Below are 9,259 nucleotides of genomic sequence, written 5' to 3'. Positions count from 1 at the left end.
GGCCTATGAATTGGATTTGCCAGCTGATTTGGGAGCGGTACACCCGGTATCCCATGTTCCTATGCTTCGTAAATATATTGGTGACCCTTCCAGAATTTTTCCTACAAACGATATACAGGTCACCGAGGAGCTATTTTATGAAGAGCAACCTATAGCCATATTGGATCGTCAGGTAAGAAAGTTGCGGAATAAAGATGTGGCTTCTGTTAAAGTACTGTGGCGGAATAATAATAACCGCGAGGAATTAACCTGGAAGGCTGAGGAGCAGATGATGAAAAAAAACAAATCCTCACCTATTTTCGGCACCTTCAGGTAATCCAAATTCTTTGTTTGATTATGTTGATTTGTGATCGATTTGTATATGATGGCTATAAAAGAAACTCCCCCGAATTTGAGTAAGATTAGTAGCATTAATCCAACATTCGAGGACAAATGTTCCTAAGGGGGGGAGGATGTTACGTACCGTATTTTTATACATTGGGACAACCCGGATTAACTATGACAATTAAGGGCCAAGACTATTCCGGGATTTGACGTCGGGACTTTTGACCATTTGATTTTATTTTGAGACATAAGTTGAATATGAAATTGATGGCATTGGACACTTAGGAAAAATTGGGACCACAATTCATAAAATTGGAATTTAAAAGTCTTGCACCAAAAGCCATGGTGGTCGTGTGGACTTGAAATGGTCCCACACATTGTGTGGCCAATTTTAATTGGTCCAACACATGTGTGGGCCATAAACAAAGGGAGCTATTTGTGGATACAAAAAAAAAAAAAAGACTAAGTCATCTTTCTCATTTCCCACTTCTACACTTAGCGAAAAATAACAAGACTTGGAGAGCCTCCACTCCCCCATGGTTCTCGGCCACAACCAAGAAAAATCAAGTCCCATTTTTGCCTCTCTAAAATTATTTCTTTGGTATAAACCCACTATTTGGAGGTCCCTAAGTAGCGTGGAAGTATTGTTTGGGTCATTCAACCACTCATTTTTCCCATTTACAAACCCTAGCCTATTGGTGGATTGAAGAATAAAGGTGAGTTCTAATCTTGTTTTTGGAGTTATAAATGTTGTATGCATATTGTAGTATGCTAAAATGGATAAAAATCATGAAATATGGAATGTTGAAGTTGGGTCTTGTGTTGGGTGTGTTGACCGTGTGAAGTATATGTGTGTGGTGTGGTATTGGGTTGATGAATTAATTGCTTGTAGCATATTGATTGTCGTAGAGTGGAGAAGAGAATAAAAATCATCGATACATGTATATGTGTAGTGTAGCCGTGTATATAGCCTCCAAATGGTAGCAAAGAATGAATTAATATCGCTTAGCGTCGTAATGGTTGTTGTGATGATTTGTATGTTGGAAATGAGAGTTAAATGTCCCGAATTGATATAGTAAGCGTTGCGGACTGATTTGGAGAACTTTGTGCATTTAATGCAATCCTTATATATGAGAACCATTAACATATGAATATGTGTAGTGTGAATGAATGTGAGTCATAGATTATGCCGAATATCGCATTATTATCGCTTAAGCGCTTTCGTGTCGTCGTTACGAATTTTAGTTTGGAATTGAGCATTTAATGACTTAAGATTGATGTTGAGATTGTACGGGCTGATTTGAGGGTTATTGTGCGTTGATGTAATTTGTATATTTTATGAAAATGGTATCGTTATATTGTGAATTGTGATACAAAACATGAATTGAAAGTCGGAAGTGTGCCCAGTGGGCTGCTCACGGGTAGGGGCTGTTTTCGGCCAAAAATTTGGAGAAATTGTGGATTGTTGGAAAAATTATGTGAATTTTTTAGAATGTTCTTGAATGTTGTTAGTATGGGTTTGGGTTAATAATCGAATGTACGAACGATATTGTGGCTTGAAAGTAAGCCATTGAATTGAATAATTGGAAAGTTGTCGAATGGTGTAAAAGAGAGCTACTATTATTATTTTGCCTTTCGAATTGATTATCGATGTTGCTAGGTTGTTGTTGTTGATTTTGAGCGAGTTAAATTCTCGGGATGGCCTATTTATAGGGGAAATGCTGCCGAATTTTCTGTAGAATTTAATGTTAGTTGGAATAAATGGCTTAAGTGCCTATGTTTAATATTGGATATTCGTTGGCATATTTGTAGACCTTGGGGAGCCCGAGGCGTAGATTGGAATTTACTTTATATTGGCCATCTTGGAGTGCGTACGAGGTATGTAAAGCAACCTCCCTTCTTTTTGGCATGTCTTAGTTTTACATAGGCTAGATTAGAGCCTTAAGGAAATTCCAAATCCGAAATCCGAGCATGATATGATCTATATATGTTCCTTGGCACTCTTATGTATGATTTGATGAAATATGAACCTTTATGTATTTGAAATAATCGCTTTCCGAACTTTGCGCAAAATGGTTTCACTTTAAAGAACTTCGAAATTTCTGAATGCCATACATTTCACATAAATGCTCGGATTACTCCAATATTTTTATAAAAGTTTGCATTATGTATGATACGTATGTTTTTCATAGGCGGGCCCGACTTGGGTAAATACCCGTCCGTGGGTCCCGCGACTTTCCTTTATGTAATTCAGAGAATCTTTGAAAGAATTTGGTATGATTATTATTCCGATTTCAAATATGATCATTTTACTTATGTTTGAATTTATGATAATGATTTTATGCATATGACTACTCACGACTCTACTCGTGCATTCTGTTATTCCTTTCGCCGAGTCCCGGGCCGGTTCTGTTGTCGTGCGCATTTTGATATACTCCGGAGTTATGCTGTGTTTATGGTTCACCGAGCTACTCGCAAAAGAGGGTCGGGTTCCACCTATATTTGGTGTTATGCTGTGTATGGCGTTATGTTGTGATGTGATATGTGACGGTGATACGGAGATTTGAAACTTTCTGGTGTTATGCTGTGTTATGGCGCCATCGACGGGTGGGCGACCATATTCTTCTGTACCCTATGCATTACTTACATATTTTTGAAAGTAAGCAAATTTTGATATGTTGGATTTGCACTTATGTTTGGTACTTCCATTTCGTTTATGTCTCAGATTTGCTTTCTGTATATTCTGCTTTGCATACTTAGTACATATTTCGTACTGACCCCCTTTCTTCGGGGGCTGCGTTTCATGCCCGCAGGTACAGACGCACAGTTTGGTGATCTACCCATTTAGGACACCCTATTCTGCTGTTTGGAGTGCTCTTCTCATTTCAGAGCACACATTTTGGTATATATTCGTTCGCCATGTATATATGTATTTGTTCAGGGGCACGGCGGGGCCCTGTCCCGCCATATGATTCGGTTTGTCTGTTTAGAGGTCTGTAGACGTATTTGTGGGTGTGTGTGCCTACTTCTGTATGGATGTGTTTGCATGACTCTATTCGTTATGGCAGCCTCGTCGGCGTGCATTTTGTATATGTTTGTGGCAGCCTTGTCGGCGTGCATTTGTATATGCGTTTTGGGCCGTTGTGCCATTTGACAGCCTTGTCGGCTTTTGACATATTTGATAGCCTTGCCGGCTTTTTGATATATGTGCATATGTTCGGCGATGTATATTCCGCCGCCTCTTCTGATTCTGATATAATGTTTTGTACGCGCAATCGCGCAAGATAATATTCGTTCTCAACTCTGTTTAAAAATGATGATTTAGTTTGTATGTCCGTTTGGGTGTCCAAGTAGGGCACCAGTCGCGGCCCACGGGGCTGGGTCGTGACAGCCCCGTAAACCCGAGCTAGTGAAAAGAAGGTTGTTCCTAGGGTTTCATTGAAGTTGTTTGTCACACCCCAATTTTACTAGGGTGTGATGGGCACCCGACCCCATATCAAGAGCCGAGCGAACCCGCTGACTCTTGTTACATATAGAAACTCTTGAATCAGTAAAGAAAGAAATACATAGTAAGCTCTCCAATATTTTCTTTCCATCAGTAAACTCTGACATCATGTAAGACTCGTGACATGAAACATAATAACATATCGTCTGCTGGAGCCGCTTACAGACTGACAACCCAATACCCATTGCTCTGTCTGCAAAGTCTCTAACATAGAACAAAACATCATAGCATATTCTTGGACTTGGCAATCCTCCGGGACAAATGGAGTTCGCCATCTCCGCTGGAACATTTTCAGTAAGGTCTTCTAATCATCTGGGAGTACCTGCGCGGCATGAAACGCAGCCCCCGAAGAAGAGGGGTCAGTACGAGCAATGTACTGAGTATGTAAGGCAAAATTAGTAACTTAGCAAGAAATATGCGTATGAACAACAACTGCATGGAAACATAGAACATGTCATAGGATAAAAGCGTAACCTGTACATATGAGGGCCGCTGAGGGCGGATACCATGCATGCTTAGCTTTCCTTTGAAAAAAAACATTTCTTGCTCATATATATAAAAAATAGAACATGTCGTATTGCCGAGGCGTCGGCAGCCGATCCATTTAACCATAAATATGTACATCCCGCGTCCGGGACGATATCATGTCAAGTAATGCCAACTGATCAGGTGGATATGCGTATATAACGCTCTGCCCTCATTCCCATCTTCCCCGTATACACATGCGTACATCATATATATATCAGCGTCTATAACACTCTGGCTCTTTTATCATATACATAGACGTGTATCATGTACATATATCAGCGTCTATAGCGCTCTGACCCTTTTATCATATACACATACGTGCATCATGTACATATATCAGCGTCTATAGCGCTCTGGATCTTTTATCATATACATATACTTATAACATGCATACAACACGCTCGAGAGCCCAAGAAAACCATGTCCACGTCGGAGTGACGTAAGGTCGGTAGCCTCCGATTACATTATGGAATAACCATGATCGTTATGTCTCACCTTGAAGGAACGAGTATTTTAAGGCGAGACTACCAACAAAGAATAGCGTTGAAAGGAAACATGGGACAAGATCGTAAAGCTCATAAAACATTACTTCATGTACCTTAGAGTTTTTAGAAAATAAAGTCATGACAAAGGAATAGGGTTGGACTCAAGGACTAGTCCATTATTCTTGTATTCATATTGAATCCTTCCTTTAAGACTTTTAGTCATACAATTATTCCCGTCATACTTGTCATAGACATATTCTCTTCCTTACTTCATCATTATCATTATCATCATAGAAATATTCTCATTAGAATAGCTACATTATTTGTCGTTTGATAAGCAGCATAAGGATCAAAAGTTTCCTTTAGATTCTTCTTCAAAATTGCACACTTTTTAGTTCAATTCTACTGATTGAAAAAGAGAAAACTTTAGGTGCGGATTCCGGAGGATAGAATTGTCCCCGCGGCTCGTATCCGACTTATTACGTCTAAGACATGCCATAGAAAGAAGGGTGAAGCCTTACATACCTTTTTCCGCTCCTTTTGATACTCCAAATTCACGTTCCAAATCCGCCAAAATCTACAAATTGGCCATGTTTACCAAAACTTAATTAGGGCCTTTAGAAGTTGATTCCTTAAAGTAACACACTGTCTGCCGAAATTTCGGCAGCATTTCCCCTGTAAATATACCATCCCCGAGGTTCTAACTCGGCCAAATTTGAATCAACAATAATCCGGGAATTCAACCCGGCCAAACTATCGACAATATTACCAACAATCATGCCAACAATGTCAACAATTTAATCCAATATACATTGTAACCTTGGCAACCTTTGTCACACAATCTAATGACATTTCATTCATATTCAATTCACATTGCATAACATTCAAATGATTCTACCGACATACTACTTCACCCTATGCCTTCCAATTCCAATAAGAACAATAACAACACACTCCCTTTCCCCTTCAAATTAATGAACTACATACTACAACATCATACTAATAACATCACACTACCTTCCATGATCCACAAATAATCACAACTTCATTTCCAACTATTAAATCCTCATTTAACATCATGGAATTCATAACACAACAATTAAAATACTTAGTAAAATTGATTCATCATTTCTCCACAAATGCAACTATTTTCGGCTAACACAACTACATATATATTTTCATGAATTCTTCATCCATGTCCATACATTTCAACAACTAATATACTACATAAAATTTTCTCACCATCCCATCACAATAAAACAAATATACACGGCCATACACACAATATACACTCACGGCCACACCTACAACACACATTATTTCTATGGTTTTCATTCATTCTTACACACAATAATATTCACACACCATCCATAACACATAAAAGAGCATGAATCCTTACCTTCTTCCTTAACTTTCCACTTGACTAGAATCTTGGACTTGCCACAAAGGATAGTTTTCTTGCCTCAACAATTGCACCACGTTGAAGAGGACCCTTGAATTAGTAGGAATACATGAAGAGACTAATTTTTGGAACAAGATATCAAGGGCCTAGTTTTCCAAGGTCTTGGCCGAAATGGCCTTCCCTTTTCTCCTCCTCTCTTTCTTTCTTAATCTTTCTTGATTTTTCTAGACTTGGCAATTGATGAATTAGTCTTCCTTTCAAGACAGTCATATATATATATAAGCTTCCAAGCATGTGAGGGGCACATGCCCCTCTCTAGAGGTTTTTTTTTTTTTTTTTTTTTGAAATTTCTAAAAATGGTCAAAGAAGACTAAAAGTCTTCTTAAGCAAGCTTGGTCCATACACTCTTTCATTATTTATAATTAGCCCCCTTTCACTTATGAAATGGCCACATGCTCCTTTCTTTATTTTCCTAGAGAATTCTTCCATTTTCTTGAATTTCTCTTTTTACCCTTAACATTTCCCAATATTTCCATACAACCGATGTTCATAAATAATATTTATAACCAACTTGTACATTAAATTTCATTTGGAAGATGATCGTTCCCTTAACTCACCGCGACCACCATGAAATATCCAAACGTATAAATTACGGGATATAACATCCTCCCCCCCTTTAGAACATTCGTCCTCAAATGTTCAACTAACCTTGTGGGGTCTTGTAACACTTTGGGAGGGGTTTCCTTTATAGTTTCCCTTTCTTCTCCATGTCCATTCCATATTTGTTATCCTACTTTCCTTACTATCAAACTCCTGGATCCTTACATGAGTCCTCATTCCATGTCATGGGTTTCTTTTATAGCTGCTCTTTCCGTCATGCCCGTTCCTTATCCTTTACCTTATTTTCCTTATAATCGAACCCCTTGACTTTTCATGAGTCACTGCTCCATGTCATAGATTTTTCTAACTCACTGCGTCACCTCTTTATCCTTGTTCTTTCCGGGTCCTTCCTTTTCTATTATTGTCTCATCACTGCACCTTAACGGAAACCATGTCTTAGTACACAATCCTTACTTAACGATTCAATGTAGTCGTAGGATATTTCTTTATCCTCAGGTCTATCTCTTAGTATATTCATTGATATTTCGCTTCTATTCTTCTCCCAAGTATTCTTACGACACGGTGACATATTTTGAACTCTGATTCCAAGCTAATAGATTCCCTTTTCTGACACTTAATAGTGTTGCAATCCCTTTTTAGGTTCACTATAATATGGTCTCCCCCCCTTTAGGGGGCTCCTTATATGCTAACCGTCTTCGAGTACCTTCTTTCTCTTGCTATTTCTTCATATGGGTTCTAAAGCTTGTGAACTATTCATTTGGCCCTACTTATTGGAATCGGTCCTCAGACTCCACATTTTTCCCTACCTTTCTATCCTTTATTCGTTTTTTCACTTGCTTAGCTCTCTGCTCGTAATTCTTTCTAACCACGTGTTCGTGTTGTAGCTGTGTGCCCATATTTCTTAAACGTTCCGTTACTCTCTTGAACCTCTAAGCATATTACTATGGCTACATACTTGTCCTTTTACAGATCTGTCAACTCAACACCATCACCATCCTAAGCATTCTTTCTCTTACTTCACATTCCTCTACCCTGGTCACCATTCTCTTAGACCTACTTGTTGAAATCAACTCTCAACCTCTCCACTTTTGTCCTTGTTTCCTTTTACCTCACTCTATCTCGTCTCACATGCCTACTTGAATTCTCATCCTAGTGGTCTCGTACTTTTACCATTAATTTCTCGCGGGGGTTTCACTTACTAAGGTTTCCTTAACTTTCCTCTTTTCCGACATTTAAGCTTTCTATCTTCCCTTTACTCACACTCTCTTTATTTTCCGAGTATTGTTATACTGGAATTTCCGACCTCAACCTACAGTAAAATAATAACAGTTCACTCGCCGCACTTGTACCATTTATTCTTGCGGTCACTCGTACTTTTGCACCTTTGCGTGATCAATACCTTTCTTCCCGTAGTTTCGGTTGCTGGGCTCGCACGCCACCGATACAATCATATACGGGATATCTTACACATTCATATATACATACACATTCACTATTAACTAGTTCACAAAATACTCCCAAGCGCTGTTCAAGCCTATCCTAATTTTAGGGCTATGATGCATTTTCTATCTCTTTACCGGGCTAGTCTGCCTTGTTTCACGCGTCTTCTTATGATCTCTAATCATCCCATACACTCTAATTTTTCCTTAGACTACTCTAGCTTTTCATTTGTCTCTTATGTCTCAATTCATAAAATTTCTCATCAACTTCCCAGGGGGTCACCCATCATGGAATTGCTCCCACCTGAGCACGCTTAACCCAAAAGCTTCACTGAAATTCGGTGCCTTAATGCCGATATTTTCGCGTCAGCTTCCTCACATGACCTTTATTGCATGCTCTAGAGCAAGTCGAAGTCTTACAGGCTCCGAAACATTTTCGTAACATGTCCTTTCTTTTATAATTACCGTTTTGCCCTCTTTGATTTTCAATGTTCACCTTCCGCCTGTGTATATGGCTACCCCCTATTCTGGACTTCCGAATTCTCGATAGTAACGTTCACACCTCCGTTGCCATACCAAATCCATGACCTTTCTGGAACAACGCATCTTACCTATTGCCGGTTTACAATATTTCCTTTCCACGCGCTTTCCTGTTAGGCATATCCATTCTTACAGAATCTCCTTTACCATTCCCACTCTTCACAGTCTGTACGTAACAATTATCGACGATACTTTACAGAACATACAGCTGTATGACATATTCCAGCCATTCAGAACTTCCTGTCCCAAGTAACAAAACAAATATCCCAACTTACCTCTGTGTCTTACCGTGTCGTCATTCGCCTTTCTCCGTCGCTATTGGACGTCTGCGAAAATTAACGATTAGTACCAGGAATCTCATTTCCTATGGCTTAGCTCTATCGCACGATCTAAGACTAAATGTGGCCGGCTTCAC

The 9,259-nt window shown here is 39.2% G+C and overlaps 1 long non-coding RNA gene across 1 annotated transcript; it reads left to right on the top strand.

Annotated features, from left to right (window-relative positions):
- The first annotated feature begins 1,989 nt into the window (after positions 1-1,989).
- LOC132636051 (uncharacterized) lies at positions 1,990-3,612 on the top strand. The gene is made up of 2 exons (XR_009580932.1): positions 1,990-2,202; positions 3,138-3,612. It is a non-coding gene; the product is annotated as an uncharacterized LOC132636051 (long non-coding RNA).
- The last annotated feature ends 5,647 nt before the right edge of the window (positions 3,613-9,259 follow it).

Source organism: Lycium barbarum, chromosome 1 (assembly GCF_019175385.1).
Source record: "Lycium barbarum isolate Lr01 chromosome 1, ASM1917538v2, whole genome shotgun sequence".
Lineage (NCBI taxonomy): Eukaryota > Viridiplantae > Streptophyta > Magnoliopsida > Solanales > Solanaceae > Lycium > Lycium barbarum.
This window is presented reverse-complemented; position numbering and strand designations above follow the sequence as displayed.